Source organism: Prinia subflava, chromosome 4 (assembly GCF_021018805.1).
Source record: "Prinia subflava isolate CZ2003 ecotype Zambia chromosome 4, Cam_Psub_1.2, whole genome shotgun sequence".
Taxonomy (NCBI): domain Eukaryota; kingdom Metazoa; phylum Chordata; class Aves; order Passeriformes; family Cisticolidae; genus Prinia; species Prinia subflava.
In genome coordinates this window covers 16,866,120-16,883,734 of record NC_086250.1, presented here as the reverse complement: position 1 = coordinate 16,883,734, position 17,615 = coordinate 16,866,120, and positions in this window count along the sequence as shown.

Genomic DNA, 17,615 nt, shown 5'->3' with positions numbered 1-17,615 from the left:
AGAGCTGGATCAAAGGTGGGTAAGGACCTTAGTGCCCCAGGGTCCAGCTCACCATCCCTTAGTCTGAAAGGACGTTTATATAAGATTAAGACTTATTTGTGCTCCAAGCCATGATCACTGAGCCCTTGCAAAGAACACAAGGCCACAGTACATATTAAGTGTTTTGTTTTCCTCAAGGAGGACACGGATGGCTCTCCAGAAACAGAGCTATCGAAGGAGCCACAGCAGAGCCACAAGGGTGGCTCTCAGTCCCATCACTGGATAAAGCACACTGGCATACACAGATGGCATTAGCTGGGTAAAGCACGGCTGCAGACAGGGCAGTGTGCCTCACCTGCTCTTCCACTCTCACTGAAGACTAGGTGTCCACAGGCCAGAATGCTTGGTTTGATTTTTTACTTTGTTCCTGATGTAGATTTTCCCTTCTTTTACAATTATTTGTTGTGGAATTTTGTTATGGTATTCTGGTTGCTACAGATTAGGTATTTATGGTTTGATTTGCATCACCTGCTCTTTTAGAATAGGGGGAAGTAGTGACTGAATTTAAATTCCATCAAAAAATTATAGGACTTCAGCAGAGACTAAAAGTTAATCATGCACTTCAGTGCTTTGCTAAAGAACTTCAAGTTAAATACTTGTTTATGTGCTCCTCTGGCCTAAGATTAGTGAAGCATGAAAGGTTGCAGTCTCAATCACAGTAAGGTTTTACTTGTATTAATTGCATTTTCCCTGTGTATCCATCTGGCCTGCTCTCCCACATGGGCTCAGATCTGATTTTGGGGGGTATTTGGCAGTGGAACTGTTACAACAGCACAGGCTGGCAGAGAGAAGGGTTACAGTGCATGTCAGAGGAGCCACCTTTTACATTGTCCATCCTGGAGTTGCTGGTCTGCCAGACAGTTGTGGTGATAGGGCGCTGATTGCAAGAGATGCACAGCACAGCCACCAGATTGCTTTGATGGTGCAACACTGCATGACAGCTGTGTTTTCTGGTGGGTATAAGGGAGCTGAGCAGCACCTCCTCCCTCACACCTGTATAAAGGAATTGTATGGATGAAGGTGTGGTTGGTCATAGGGGAAACACAGTCATTTCAGCAGAGGAAGTAAAAGCTTTGCATGCTGTCAGTACCAAACACATAATAATAGCCATCTGGTTTTGCTTACAGAGTCTTTTGGAGAGGAAATGGGATTGGCATGGTTTAGTTCCTTGTGTGCATGGAGTAAATGGTGTGGAAACTTGAGGGGGTAGGAGAATGTTTAGATACTGGAAGTTTTATGGGTGGCTTATGGCTGGCAGAGTGAAAAAGTGGTCCTTTCCCGTATCATGTCCTCTTGCATTCTCCTTGTGCAGGAAGCAGAAGGGAGCACAGACCTTGTCTCTGCTCATGAGGATGTTCTGTTGCCTGCTGTGAGGTCAGAATGCAGGAGGGAGGGTAGAGAACCATTAACATGAGCAGACCGGAAAACTCAAATGGAAGCGCATCTCACTGTAGAGTGGTCAAATCCAGTCATTTGAGAGAACAAATGCAATTGCATCTTCCTTGGCAGGTTTCACCTGCTTGTACCCAACAAATTGGGGTTTTGCAGGTCTCTAATTCTCTCTCTTTCTCTAGTAGTTTTGGTGTAATGTGTAAAACATTCCAAGACAGGGATACTTTTGACTGTGACATTTTTCCTTTTTTTATACATTCAAGGAATTGTGTATTGTAATTTGGTTTGAAGGCAATTCCATTAACAAATTTGAAGGGCAATAAACCTGGTTTTTTCTTTAACCAAAGATACTTTCTTTTTTTTAAGAGAGAAAGAGACTCCCATCTATTCCAGAAATTAAATGAAGCCACGAGTCATGAGCACCAGGCAATGAGGATACACCATGGAACACAATCTTTCCATTCATTTTTTTTTCCTTTTTCTTTTTTTTTCTCTCTCTCTCAAGTTTCTGACATCTTTTCGAGTAGCTAGCTTGATGAGCAGAGAAATTCACACTAAATATTGCTGCTATTCTAAACTGTAGGGGATGTCAAAAACTTTTTTCTTCTCTTGTGATTGTTCACATTGATTTAGATGTTTTAGTGGTAACATTGCAGTGTGCAAATGGTTAGCTGTGTAGTGGGGATAAGCTTCTGGATGCTCTGCATGCTTCTGTAGTGTCTCCTCTGGATTTAGGACCCTGGTTTTGTTCTGTGGGTTCATAAAATCATAGAATATGTTGAGTTGGAAGGGACCTATCAAGATGAAGTCCAACTCCTGGCCCTGCACAGGACACTCCAAGAATGACACCATGTGCCTGTGAGAGCATTGTCCAAATGCTTCTTGAACTGTCAGGCTTGGTGCTGACAGAAGTGACCACTTCTCTGGGAAGCCTGTTCCAGTGCCCAACCACCCTCAAGGTGAAGAACTCTCTCCTGATATCCCAGACAGTGATGCTATGGTCAGGCCAGGCACAGCTGGGCAAGAGTGTTGGACTTATACTTGTGTTCTCCCATGGCTTTGCAATCATTAGAGATCTGCAGTGCTACTTGTGGGCCAAATCCTGGATATCTGTATGCAAGGTCTGCCATGGGTAGGCAATACAGATGGGAAAGGTGTGGGAAAGGAATGTTTCCCCTCTTCCTGTTGACATAGCTGTCCCTTGCTATGTGAGCTTCAAAGCAGTTGATCTGTGGTCCTGGGCACTTACCTATGTCATCCTCCTGGTGCTCCTGTGAGAAGCACCTGTGTCCAAAGTACCTGGAATCCCCAGCTTATTTCTTGAGGCCCACTTCTGTGCCTACAAATCATTTTTCTCCCTCCAGACATAGGGAGGAGATGGTTCTCTGCTGCTGAGGTTCCCCCACTGCCATACTCCAACAAAGCTGCCTCTGATGACGGTGACAATTTCACCCTGGGTTGCAGATGCTGAGTGAGGTGCTCAAAGCAATGGTGCCAGCCCTGTTGTCAGTGGCTACGAGTAGACTCTTTGCCAGAGTACTGCACTGGATAAGAGGAGCTGGGCTTTCAAGGCTGGTCTCCATGCCTGTGGTCCATCCTCCCCATCACTAGCTGTGTGCGTATTGCTGTGATGCCACCATGCTCACCAGGCACCCCAGGCATACAGTGAGACCCACAGCAGGGGTGGCCCCTGGAAGGAAAGCCTGGCAGTGTGCAGTGGAGCTCTGCTCATGAAGGCTCTGCACTCAAGGGCTCCTTGTCCCCTGTGACAAATGTGATCGCTGTGAGGGACCCCAGAGGCGGTGGTTACCTGTGAGGAGCTGCTGATGCAGGTCTAGGTGTGAGAACCAGTCTGGAGGTAAACTGAGCTGAGTTCTGCATGTGTCAAATTCTTTCAGTGGGAAGACGTTTTAGAGCATTTGTGTGTGTTGAGAGTGAAATTTGAACGGTAGATTGGCTTGGTTCTTCAGAAGTCTTAGGAAGCATACTAGGAGGTTTTGCGTTCAGCATTTGTGGTTTGAAACTCCTGTTTCTCATTTACGGGTTAGCTTTGTCCTTCCAGTTTTAGCAGTGCTGCTATAACAGACTATTCATGTGTCTTTGAAGATAAAGGTTTTGTTTTTAATCTTTTGCTTATCATAGTTAATCTAAGAATGGCAATACTAAAGGTATATTTTTTTCCAAAAATGATATTTTTTACTGCACTGATAAATATTGTGACATCTCTGTTCTTAACTCTTTCGCTGTGAGGGGAACTGTGTGCAGATTCACACAAACCTTGTAAATACTTGTGTGTACTTCTGACAGCCAGGGATTATTTTTCCTTCCTTCCTTCCTTCCTTCCTTCCTTCCTTCCTTCCTTCCTTCCTTCCTTCCTTCCTTCCTTCCTTCCTTCCTTCCTTCCTTCCTTCCTTCCTTCCTTCCTTCCTTCCTTCCTTCCTTCCTTCCTTCCTTCCTTCCTTCCTTCCTTCCTTCCTTCCTTCCTTCCTTCCTTCCTTCCTTCCTTCCTTCCTTCCTTCCTTCCTTCCTTCCTTCCTTCCTTCCTTCCTTCCTTCCTTCCTTCCTTCCTTCCTTCCTTCCTTCCTTCCTTCCTTCCTTCCTTCCTTCCTTCCTTCCTTCCTTCCTTCCTTCCTTCCTTCCTTCCTTCCTTCCTTCCTTCCCTCCTTCCTTCCTTCCTTCCCTCCTTCCCTCCTTCCCTCCTTCCTTCCCTCCTTTCCTTCCTTTCCTTCCTTTTCTTCCTTTTCTTCCTTTCCTCCCTTCCTCCCTTTCCTCCTTTCCTCCCTTCCTTCCTCCCTTCCTTTCCTCCCTCCATCCCTCCCACCCTCCCTTTTTTCCTGCCTCTCTTCCTCCCTTCCTTTCCTCCCTTATTTCTTTTCTGATTTCCTTCCTTCCTCATTTCCTTCTTCCTATTCTTTCTTTCTTTCAAACAAGGTTTCCTCTTTGAAACAGAAAGCAATGGGGCAACAATGCTCAGCAAAAGCAAAGCTTATCCCACTTTCAGAACATAGCCAAGGAGTTTTTGCAGTGCTGGCATAGAGTTAATATTTAAGCCGATGTATTTTGATTTTTCAGCAAACTGTTTGAAAAGGAATAAGATGGATGGAAAAGCTTTGGTCTGGAATTCTGATCAGAAAAGTTACCCGTCTATTTTACAGCATTTTTTCTTATGTTTTCCTTTTCTTTAAAAAAAATTAAAATTAAAAAAGGCTTGTTGCAGGCTTGCTTGCCTGAGCTCTAGGCTGGTAGGTGGCTGTCCTGGGAGTGCCTCATACTCCGGGACTGCTGGCTCCTTTGGAAGAAAACCCACTGATCAGGATTCTGGATTCTGATTGTTTCAATGGGTATCCCCCGGTACTGTGGGATACTTTTGCTTTTTTAAAAGAAGGATTTAAATACACTTACATTACGCAAACTGTGACCTAATGGCAATAATTACCTCAAATGTGGGCATTCATCCTGGTTTTAGCCTTTCTGAAATCATGTAGCCAGCTTGAACTTTGATTCAAAGACTCTGAACTCCATAGGGGCGGAATAGCGATAAATGCCCACCCTGGTCATTGTTGCTTGAGTGAATTCTGAAGACAGTGAATCTTTAAAAAGAAAAAAAATTAAACCAAGGAATAGATTACTCTTTTATGTATTTTAATCAATTGTGATGTTAAAATGCACATGTAAGTATATATGTTTATAGCTACTGTAAAATGCTTTGGCCTTCTAGAAGTTATTTAATGAGTCACATTTTAAACCAATATGAACTGAATAATAGACTGTGGCTACTTAAACAGTTTTCTGGCTACATTTTATAGTTACTACAGTGTTTTATAGTTTACATTTAAACTGGTACTTTTTAAGGGAAATCTTGTGTTTATAAGTGACACCTTCAAAAACTCAGTACAGCTGCCTCTTTTTTAATTTTGCCCATTAAAAATGGAAAAGTACAAGTGTGTTTTTAATATGTATATTCTGTTTTGAGATATAACATAGTGTTGGAAAGTCAGTCCAGAGATGAAGTAATCCAATGTATTCCAAAATCTGATTCAAAAAAACACTCCACCCGCTTTGAAGTTTTAGTTCAACAGATAAGCTAATTGTTTGTTCGCTCGTTTTAATAACATGCTTGATCAGGCCTCCCTGGGTTGAAGCAGGGAGCACTATACAAAAATCACTGTTCTATGTAAGATCCTCATCTGGATGACAATACCCCCATCAGGAGAATGAAGGATATTCATAAGAAGGATTATATTGTACTGTTGATAAATCATTAGCCAAACTAATAATTCCTGAGTTAGTGAATGCTTGTTTTATTTGGGAGTAGGGGGGGGTTGTTTGTGAGTGTGTGTGTGTGTGTGTGTGTGTGTGTGTTTGTGTGAGCCACTCAGAGGCAATGCTGTAATTTGGCTTTCATCTGTTCACCCCTTTCTTACAAATGATGCTCACCACCACAGAAATGTTTTAAACCAGTAAACAAAATACAAAGTTCACTGACCATCTCTTTGTCAACTCTGTTTTCTCAGCACATGCCAGTCCCCATTAATGCTGTTTCCCACTGCTGCTACCCTGTACTTTGCATTTTGATATATCACATTCCCCACTCCCTGGTCTCACTTAGCTGTTTAGTTACTTCTGTTGTGTTCTCTCACTTGGGTAATCAATGAACATGGTATAAATGTCTGCTGGGCAAAATGGTACTTTGAGGTCCCAAAAGTACAGGAATTGGCATTTAAAAATATGTATGTGTACATCTGGGCTTCAGCTGTGGAGCTGGGGTGCTCACGGGGGACTCCTTTCGTGTTTCCACCGTGCCTGAGGGGGTTGTATTTATCAGCTCAGCAGAGGTGGTGGAAAGGAGCAATCGGCGATGCTTTGCAGCTCCCAGCACAATCAGAGCCGTGGGGCAGGGGAGTGCAGCCCGCCTCCTCCTCCCTCAGCACCATTCCCGTGGTTGCCATTCCTGCCTCGCCACATTGCCAAAGTCATCAGGTGTCATAAGGCAAGCCGGGAGTGCCAGCGGCACTCAGGCCAGCTGGAACACATCCACCGTCCCTCACTGTGCACCCAGCTCCTGCCTGGTCCCTGTTCCCCGGGGCAGTCACACTCACAAATACCAGCACACTCAAGGAGCCACAGAGTCTTGTTGAATACCTTGGCTTACAGCTTGTTAGGCAAGAGGGGGTTTCCAACACTGGCAACGCACATCCCATAGGATCTGGATGGTTACATACAGCACCTCTGCCCCCAGCAAGGAAAGAAAGCGCTTCTGCAACGCTTCCACCTCGCATGGTTACATACAACACTTCTGGCTTTTCTTTTCCCCTGTTATCCTTTATGTGTTCAATTTTTTAATTTTCTCTATATATTTTTTACTCTCTATTCTTGAAACTAAACTTCCACAGATATTCCAGGGCACAAGCATTTCAGGTGTAAAAAGGATCTCCACATCCCATGTTTCACCAACAAAGCAATCAAGGTGTTTTGGGTACCAGATTCTACTTGGGCAGAACTAGAATGTAGCCTGTATATTTCATACCAAATCAAATTTCTGAAAGGAGAGGAAGTGTCATTAATAGCTTTAATAAAGGAGTGTCTGTGAGAGAGAGAGAAAGAGAGGGAGTGAGAAAGAGAGAAGAACGAGGGGCATCTTGGAAGGTGAAAAGTCCAGATTTTGGGTAGTTAAAAATGAACCAATGGGTGAAACATTTTTTTAATGAGTTGTAAAATCCTTTTAAAAACAGGAGGGGTGAAATGGAGGGAACATTTTATACCTTTCAACTGCCCACAAGCCCAGCATACTCTGGATGGAAAGTGGAAGTTAATATACACTGCACCAAAATTATTAAGGGAAGGTGGGGGCAGAGCTGTGAAAAGCTATTGCAGTCGCAAGGGAAATGCCCCTGCCCCAGCTCTGGATCTCAAGTGGTTCTTTCTCTACAGTATCATCTCAGCCCAGTAACCCCACGGAAGCCCTGAGCCGTTGTGTTCCTTCACTGTACGGTTTCTGTAATAAGAGTGTTAATCCATGTTAATCTTTGTGAAAATTATTGTGTGCAACAGTATTTTCTTGTGTACTGCTTTTTACCTATGTGAATTGTCCCTTTGTTTTCTTTTTTTTCTTTCTCTTTTTTCTTTTTTTTTCTTTTAGTAATATGTCTTTCTTCTTTTAAAAGAAAAAACAAAAACAAACTGATGTGTTGTAGACCTATATGTAACCTATTCCTTAGTCTCATATTATAGGTATGTTATAAGAATGGATATTTTACTTGGCTTTAGAATGTTTTACAAGAAAACTAATTCTTAACCAATCAAGTTCTTGCTACTAAAAAAAAAAATGCTTGTGTTTTTCATCATGACGTTGTGTGCTTCTAATTAATAATCATTTTCGTTGTAGAAAAATGGAGTGAATTTATATTAGTCTTGGAAACTAATAATAGCATTGTAAATTTATGAGATGATTTTAACAGAAAATACATTATAGAAGAATATAGTTATTTTAATTGTAATATTACTAACTGTAGGGTGAGAAAGGAGGTCCCGTTGTGGTGAACTATGTTATAGCTTGTTATTCACGGTTTCTTTTTGATCATTTTTTCGGTCTCTGAGGTGAAACGAGTTATTAATCAGAATTTGTCAACTCACATATGCATATTGTATATGTGTAGAAATGTAATCACACTTTGTCTTGGAATTACATTAAACTGTTTTAAGTCACTGCAAAGTTTGTGTCTCTGTCTTCTCGCTAGTTAAAGTTTGGTCTGAACATTCAGTTAGTTTTCAGACCCTATTATTTAATCTCCTCAGTCTGTTGAAAAAAAGAGCACTAATAGTATCATTAATAACAAATAATCTTCTCTTTGAGGTGATTTGTTTAGATTTGTGAGATGTATTGTTTTTCCCAGGGCATCTACATTCAGTTGCTTCACTGCAGCACAGGAGGCTGCTCAGAGCTGCTGTGTTCAGCTCAGTCAAGAGCTCCCTGCTTTATCCCACTGTGCCAAATGGAGTGTGGTCATCAGCTGCAGGTACAGGTCTGGATTTTCTTTTAGCCTGAGCCCTCAGTTCATTTGCTCCCTTTCCTCTCTTTGTGAAGTCCCAGCTAACCTTTGAAAGGCTTATATATACATTGAAGTGCTGAAACCACCATGTGTTGGCAATTGACGTACCTGCCCTTTCGGACTGTGCCTGATTTTCACCAGCAGGTTTTCTCAGGAGCAAGCTGGAGGCATCTGCAAAGAGTCTCCTATTTTACCATAGTGCTGCCTTGGAGAAGGCCAACGGCACCTCAACAACCTCTCTTAACAGAGGAAGAGTAAGACCAGCTGGGGTTTGTTGCTGACCTTTCCTATCATGGTGACTCCTGCACAAGTCCACAGGGTTTCCAGCCCCTGGGATTCATCTTGTTAGGTCAGCTTCTCCCTTCTTAGGGATAGCCAGAGGGATGCTCCATGAGCTGTACTAGCTGCCCATGGTTCAGGGGCACACTCTGCATTCAAGGTCTGGCGAATAGCTTCTGCAGACACAATAACTGCTGGATGGCCCTGCACAGCACTGCCAGGCACGGGGATTGCCTCCGGACACAAACCTGGAGCAGGCACGGGAGGTTTGTTCTATCAGTGAATACTGGCACCTTGGTTTTACAGCCTTCTGTCTCATGTTTCCCTGGGATAAGCAGGGAGCACTGCAGAAACTGTGACAATGAATTTCTAGGTGGATATGAAACTTTTGGTAATGGGAGGTTATGGACCCTTTCTCTCCACCGCCTTAAACTGGCTGAGACCCAACTGGGCAATAGCAATTAAAACTGTCTGTCCAGTAAACCAATTAATTCAGTGTTTAATTTAAAATCATGTGTCCTATTGAATAGCTAACAGGTAATTGCAGTGTTAAGTACTGTAGGGGAAATGAGTTTACTGGGTCATGATATGAGAGACATTAGTGAATTCTCTAACCTCAGCAACAGATGTAAATCCAGAACAGATTAACCAGTGTAGTTGTTACGTGTAGTGTTGTGTTATAGTGTCTTCTTTATTTGTTTCTTCTTTTTGTAAAACTTATCAATAAAAGTGTAAAAAATATTTGTCACTGTTTTGTCCAAGACAAAAGCACATTAAAAATGCATTGTAGTTTGGAGAATGTACTTTCTGACCCTTTTTTCCCAGGAGGGGAGAGCAGTTTCTCACTTTATGCAGGATTGCTTTTAGCAGAGCCTGCAGTGCCTTGTGAGAGGAAAGTGAGGGGTTCAGCCACCATGTAAGAAGAGGCTGGGAAGGGTCTTCTCAAACCACTGGAGCTGCAGTAAATGTCAGCACCTGGAGACCACAATCCTGAGCAGCTGGTAAAAATTACCACCAACAAACTTGAGCAAATCCAGCTCTTTCTGAGCCACAAGGAATCTCTGCTGATGCTTCAGTGTTCACTTCAGCCCAACCAGTTTATTCTAGGTGGGTATGGCTCTTAAAATTGGGAGGGTGGGTGGACTCATGGATATGGTGTGTGCACAGTGGTGCTGCTATTCCTGGCATGTGCTGCTTGTGCTTTCCAGTGCAGTGGTTATGTTTTAATTCACTGGGATCCAAAGTTTGGCACCTAAATTAATATTTATACATATGAGAAGAGCTTGTCTTATGCACAGTGCTGCTCTGCCCTCCTGATTGCCATTCACATCAAACTGAACTCTTAATGGGGGTCTGGGAGAAGGAGAATGGTCCTGTCCTGTGAAACACAGGATGCTGTCCCTTGGTCATCTGTGCACGTGTGTTGGATCTCTACAGCAAACCTGTGCTGGAGCAGTGGATCTGCACCTTGTAAATTCTTGTCTTCTCTTACTCTGCTGGTCAGGCCAGGGCAAACATGCCTGCATCAGCATTTCCTGCAATGTGCTTTTTCCTTTATGTTTTCTCCTGCAAGGTGCCTGTGCAAATAATGAGCAATAAAGGCTGTTATTTAAAGGGCCCTGCCCTGCACTATATTTCAAAGGCTCTGCTGTTTCAGGCTTTTGCTCACAGGAAGGCAGCCACAAGAGGAGCTCGATGCACAGATCCACACTTAAGCCCATTTGGCAATGCAGCCATTCCAGGGACGGGAGCAGGTTTCTCTAGATCAGCCCTGGGAACCCAGCACAAGCAGCACTCCATTCCCATGGGGACTCGTCACCCCTGTGTTAGTGGTGTGAGAAGGTCCAGTGAAAAGGCACACCAGCTAGATAAGTACACTTAACTCCAGGCTGTGCATTTGTGCACAGGCTTTTCTAGGCACATCCAGACACGTGTGTATGGGGTGCAGGAGGCGGCAAGTCCAGGAGGCATCTGGAACACTTCCCGTGTGTACTTGGACAGCATATTGCTTCAGGTGTGTAAACTCTTGAAATACCAAGAAGTCATTTTATTCCCCTTTCTTTTTTCCAACCTCATAAAAAAATAAATTAAAACTTGTAGTAATGTCACAGAAGGAAAAAAAAGGGGGAGGAGAAATACAGTTTAAAAGAAGGATTTACTGTAATTCACAATTGAGTGAGTGGACCCCGTGGTGAAAATTCTCATCCCCGCTTGACAGTCAGGGCCAGTCTGAAAACCACAGAGAAGAATTCATGCTCCCACTAAGAGTGAGGCTGCTACTGAATTGGACTTCCAATGACTAGGGTTTGGGGCACAGCTGCTGCACTGCTTAAGAAAAGCTTGCTTTGGTTCTCAAGAAGTTGTTTCTTCCATTCCCAAATATCCTCGTTCCACCTTCTCTCCTTCAGATACCAACAGGTCTCCTCAGGAGTTTACAGGAGTGACAGGAACAGCAAAGGCAGGTCTGGAAGGAGACTGCAGGAGGATCGATGAAGGTTCTGCACTTCACCTGCACATGCCAGATTATTTGTCTGCCCTGTACCCTGTTCTTTGTGAAGTGGAGATGCAGACACGGGAGCTCTGCTCTCCTCTATCGGTCTGCTGGTCACATTTCCCTGCTTTATCCCTGCTTTCCCTGGGTTAGTACTGCCCCCTCCTTTTTTTTTGTAATGACCCCTGTCCTGCATGATCCCACTTCCTCACCTCCCCTCGCCTGCTTTCCTCTCTCTCAGTGTGGTGCTGACCCCAGGGCCACGGGGAGAGGGATGCGCCTTGTGAGAGGCAGCTGTGGGTAGTGGAGGGTGACGGGAAAAGCAAACCCTACAGGGCTGGGTTTGGGGGTTTACAAGACTTTAAAATAATATCAGGAATGACGGTGTTGGCCGGTAGGTAAGGGCTGGAGACACTGCCTCCCGTGACAAGATGCCTGAGGGGGTCTAGAATTATTGGGAATGATGGGTGAAGGGGATGAAATGCTTTGAGAGCAGATATGAGGGGAGATAAAAGACAACCGAGAGGGAAACAGGCTGTAGGTTGAAGAGGAGTAGAAAATCGATGTGAAAGTGAAAATTTTTAGGTGTTCCGAGTTTCCACTGCTGGGAGGGGGACTGCGGGGGAAGGTTGTATGCTCAACCCCTTGCAAAAACCTGATCCTCTTGCCATCAGATTTTTTCCATGCAGCCTGTGGAGGAGCGGTCTCCAAAGTGGGGTGTCCACACCGCAGTTTGTGGGAGTGCTGGAATAAAGTGTTTTTTCTCCCCGCTCTTAACAGTGGATCCTCCGGGCACGGCAGCTCAGAGCAGCCGCTGTTGGCGGGCACAGGGCCCTGACGAGGCGGAGGAGCCCGCCGGCCGCCAGAGGGCGCCCGCACCTTCCCTCGGCTCGGCTCGGCTCGGCTCGGCTCGGCTCGGCTCGGCTCGGCTCGGCTCGGCCCGGCCCGGCCCGGCCCGGCCCGGCCCAGCCCGGCGTGAGGGAGGGAGGGAGGGAGGAAGGAAGTGGTACACGCTGTCAGTACCAAGAAGTGAAAGGATTTTAAAACCCTGATTTATTCCTTAGCCGTAATTAAGGGGCAGTGGAAAGTTAGTTTTGGCCAGCGTGCTGCTCTGGGTGCTGTACATCCATATGTCACAAAATAGTTTGTTGCTGGATGACATTTTCAAGAGCTGAGCATGGTGGAAATAGTCAACGACATCGGGGTGAAAGAAAGCTAAATTGAGATTAAGACACCTTCATAAGTAAAGAAGAAAATGCCAAGTGATGCAAGGTCACTCCCCACCTCCCACCAGCAAGGTGAATCTAAGGCAACTGCCTTAGAATCTCCCTGTTCTCTACACTTCTTACTGGTGAATGTGATGGTCTGTGGTATGGAATATCCTTCTGGTCAGCTGGGATCAGCTGTCCCATCCCAGCCTCTTCTCCAGCGCCAGAATTCTTGCTGAGGGTGCAGAGGGAGAAACAGGGAAGGCCTTGACCCGGTGCAAGCAATGCCCAGCAATAGCTAAAACACTTCCATGTTAGCACTATTTTGGACACAAATCCAAAACATGGGACTATATAGGCTGCTGTGAAGAAAATCAACTCTATCCCAGCCAAACCCTGTAGAGCTGGGAAATGTTGTGAAAGACATTATAATCCAGAGGCCTTGAAACAGAGCTAGCAAAAGAATTCAGAGAACATACAAAAATTGCACTCATGGATTTCAGTCAAAAAAAATAGTTGATACTAGAGGGAAAGCAAAAACAAACAGAATATTCATTCAGCACTCAAGTAAGGATATCACTGGTGCTTTTCTCTAGGAGTCAAACACATAACTTTGATCATAGGGCTTTCTTTTGATCACAGGCAACAGCACTGTGCCTGCACAGAGGATATATAATACCTTAGCTGGATATCAAGTGTTAACAGCTCTGACACATCTAGTGCCGGAACCACTGATTGTGAGATTCATGGCAAAATGATGGAACTACCTGAATGCAAAGTCTGGATGGTGAAAAGTCACAGAGCCCCATTCATCTGTTTCAGTTGCCTTTCCTTTGAATCGGAATGGGAGTCCCTGGCTTCTTAAATCCATAGCCCTAAGATGGCTACAGTAAGGAAGATGAAGACTATAACTTCTGATGAAGGTGAGGAGCTCTTTGGATTGCTGGAGTTTTTTTCACACCTTTTCCCCATTACCCAGTATATTTCACCTCAGCTCCAAAGGCAGCACCCTCATTTCAGCCCTATGTTAAAAAAAAAAAAAAAAAAAAAAAAAAAAAAAGTGGAGAAGTATGTCTGGTTTGGATTTTTCTCTTTCACTTTCAAGTTTTTTTTCACTTTCAAATTTTCAAAGGAGATCAGGCTTTCACCAATAAATGCACTAGGGTTTTGAACAATGTGAAAACACTTGAGAAGCCAATGATATGTTTTGCAGAAAGAGTGTAACTTACAAGTAGTCTCTGAGAAGCAAACGGCTCGAATTCCACCTTATGTTGAATGAAAATTTGGGAAAAAAATTTTCAGAACCATAATGACCTTACTTTACCACAAGGGAAGGTTACAGAGAAAGGATCTGGGGTTTTAAAGAGATTTTTAATAAGGTACATGCCTTCTTGCCCTCTAACTATACACAGACAGTGTCATAGGTCATTGCACACACTTACTATAAAGCTCAACTTTCTATAGCTTCCTTCTCTCTCACTTTTCTTCTTCTTTCTTTTATTTGTTTTCTCCCATCATCATGATTTTTCTCTTTGTGATTAGCAGAGTTATCTGCAGGTCTGAGCTGGTCTGTGCCGAGCTCTCTGTAACCGAGCTATCTCGCTTCCTTGCCCAGGGCACTGTCTTTACTCTCTGAACTGTGAAGCAGTTGCTTTTTAGTTTATTATGGCCTTTGTCTCCATTTATTAATAGGTTTTCTCAGCAAATGGCACTTGAAGTGCTTTGCTGAATACACTAACCTCATCTGAAACCAACTGTGCTGCATCTACCCTCTGTACAGTGCAATGTGTGATTCTCCTGTGCTTTTTGTGGCCTGAAGTACGCTCTGTATACAGGCTTATATGACAGGTTACCTGTTCAGGACACCTGTATGATCTTGAGTCTGTTTCCTCATGAATAAGCACTGATTTCTTTCAGGACTTGTGGGGGAAATCTATTTTAATCCTCTGGTGAATCCTGCAATCAGAGAATCTAGCTTGATGGAAAGGAGCCCCACCGGGTGGCTCTGAAGCTGCATGCTGCATGAAAGTGGCCTGGTGAGTGCAAAGAAACCCTGTAACTCCTCTGGAAATGCAAATGCTGCTGCTGCTGCTGTTGTGCAGGGAAGACCCAGTGACCCTGATGAGCATCCCAAAAAGGAAGAGGAGGAATGCAAGCATCTTTTACACCTGCAGGGAAATGCAAGCATAAACTCTGATCTGATGCTGATTGATGCTAATGAAAGGACTCCAGAAGACTTTGGAATGGGCCTGCAGGAAAGGAGGAATGATATCATTTGAACCTCGCTTCAATCAAAAGGATGATACTATGCCATCATCAATCATGGCAGTACTGTTAAAACTTTTGGACAAAGACTAGAAGTGTAAGCAGGGGCTGGAGAACTCCCCAGCTCTGCCTTTCTCACTCATCCCTCTTTTCTGGGGCAGTCTGGTCCCTCTTGTGACCAGGGCTGTCTCTGTGGATCAGACCAACACATTGTGGAGGTGCCGAGGTGGTACTGTGGGCTTGCAGATCTCCATAGCTCTCTCTCTTGCCCTCTGCCCTGCCAGAACCTGAAGTTTGATAAATCAAAAACTCTGCAGTGTTCTGCAAGGGAGAGGAAGAAGCCTCAACCTCTTCCCCTAAGCCTCTCAAGGAGAAAAAGAGAACCTGCTGCTCTGTGAAGGAAAGCAGGGCAGGGACATTCAGAGAAAGGTGGGGTCAGGGCACATTAAAGACACAGAACAGAGGAAGAAGACTGGTAATGATTTTGCCCCAGAGAATGAGTCCAGTAGTTGGAGGCTGGCTAGACTTATTTCCTGGGAAAGTTAAGGAAAGCTTGTATGGATCAGTGAAGAACTGAGTGAAAATATACAATTAATGCCACTGACAGAGTTTATGGGACCTATAAGCAAACTTATCAGACAAACCTGATTTTTGTGCTTTGATGAGACTATGCATTTGAATGACAAAGGAAACTGTGTAGTGGTAATGTATGTGAAACTGTGTTGGGCACATGAGTCAGCAATACACTCACTGCATTTTCAGTGTAAAAATGACATCAGTACAGCTTGTGTGAACAGCACCAAGAGGAGGCCAAATGACTGACCTCAGAAGAGCCAGTGAGAAGTCCAGGAGAGGCTCATGCAGATTATGGCAATGCTGGAAGCTGTTTAATCCATTAATGTAACAATTTATTATCTAAATGAACATGAAATCATTTGCTAACAGCAGGGGTTGGTAATGAGTAGCAGGACAGAAGACAGTGATGCAGAATCACACAGAGTGATCAAACATGGTCTGACAGCAAGGGGCTACTTAGGCTTGGAAAGCTAGGAGATGTGAGTAGGAGTAGACAGGAAGTTTTAGCATAGTAGGTGGTGTTGATGAGTCTGAAACATTCAAGACCTGAGAGGAGAATTAGTGAAATGAGCAGGTTTTGATCCAGAGTGCATAAAGGGACTGTCTTGGATCCAGAGGCAAGCTCCAGGACACAAGACCTCTATGATCAGGACCCTCTCTGACTCCCTCTCAAGCTTCCTAAGTAGCAGAGAACCTTTTCCTCCCCAGGACATCTGCAGACAGGGACGTGGAGGGGACACTGCTACCAGCATCCCATTGCCAAGATGTCCTACAGAGCAAACAGGAGTTGAATAGTTGCAGGCCCATGTGGACAGAAAGAGAGAGCAGCTTCAGGTTCTGCCTCCTGGTGCCATTTGCTTGATTAATATGCTCAGGTCTGCCATAGGGGAAGATTTTGCTGTGTCTGTGAGGAGTAGGATCACTCCCTTTTTGCAAACTGATACCCCTTTGCCTGCCATCAGCCTGGCAGGGGCAGGCAGCAGCAGGAGAGTGGTTGCCTGGGAAATATGCAGCATGACCCAGTGGGAGAAATGGTAGAGTCAAGTGACAGTAAACCTTTCTCAGGTTTACTTGTTTGTTGCGGGGTTTTCTTGGGTTTTACTTTGTTATGTTTTGTTTGCTTGCTTTGTTTTGTTGTTGTGGACTTGCTTCTCTTGTATGAGAATAAGGAGCTCTCACACTGTGTACTGCTGCCTAGGGGAGGAAGCACAGGCTTGTGAGGCAGCCAGCATGCTAAGTCATGTCATGTCACTGCCAGCCAGGGATGGTGTTTTCCCTCCACATAGTCCCCTCCAGGGTAGTTGAATACAGCACTCAACATGTGAATAGAGAAGCCAGCAGGGCCTGCTTTACACTGCGCTGACCCAACACACTTGGGGCCAGCAGCTGATCCAGAGGGGCTCAAGAATATATTTTTTTTACAGAAAAGATGTTTATTCAGCCAAAGGAAATCAGAAGATGAAACATGAGATGAAACAAAGAGAGAGCATTTGTTCATAAGTCTTACCAGAAAACACGTTTGTTTCAACAGTTTCCACAGAGCATAAACACACCTGTTCGAGGTCAAGTGCCAAACTCAACTCTCTTAACGACTGGCATTTTCTGACTCATCTCAACACTGCTGTTCATCCATTCCCTTTGTCTAGCTGTGCTTTTCAGCAGTTCAGTGTCTTTATTCTCCCTGGACTCAGGAGAAATTAACACTCGCCTGCCTAAAGGTATGTGAGAAGATATTTCTCGATAAACTACTCTTAACAGCACTGTGGTATTTGAAACTGTATTGGTACATTGTTGTTGTTTTCTTCCTCTTTGCTTCCCTCTAACATTGTTCTGTACAGCCTGACAGGAAAATAACCAAAAAGAAAACTGAGATATTGTTGACATTTATAAAAATAACTTGTCTTCTCCATCATTTTTTTCCACAGAGAGATCTTACTACTTCTGTTACAACCACCCCAAATCATCGGCAAGTGATTTCAGCAGAAAAGTATTTCAGGGATTTCAGTATGGTGCATCTTTCTGGGCTACATTTAGGTGCAATACCTTAAACAAATGGAACCAAATGGCCAAAAAATCCAGATTTCCCAAGCTTGTAGTGAGCAATGGCACAGCTCTGTCCTGAGGCATAAGCCGATGGAGGCCCCAGAAGAGGCACAATGGCCCTGGTGCCAGATGTACTGGACAAGTGCTCAATGTTTCTATGGTGGGGATTGTATGAGAACATCCTCTGTGTATACATGCATGGTTTGGCCATCTTCAGAATCTTCCTGTTATGGCTCATACACACACAGAATAAAAAAAACCCCAGCAAGCTCC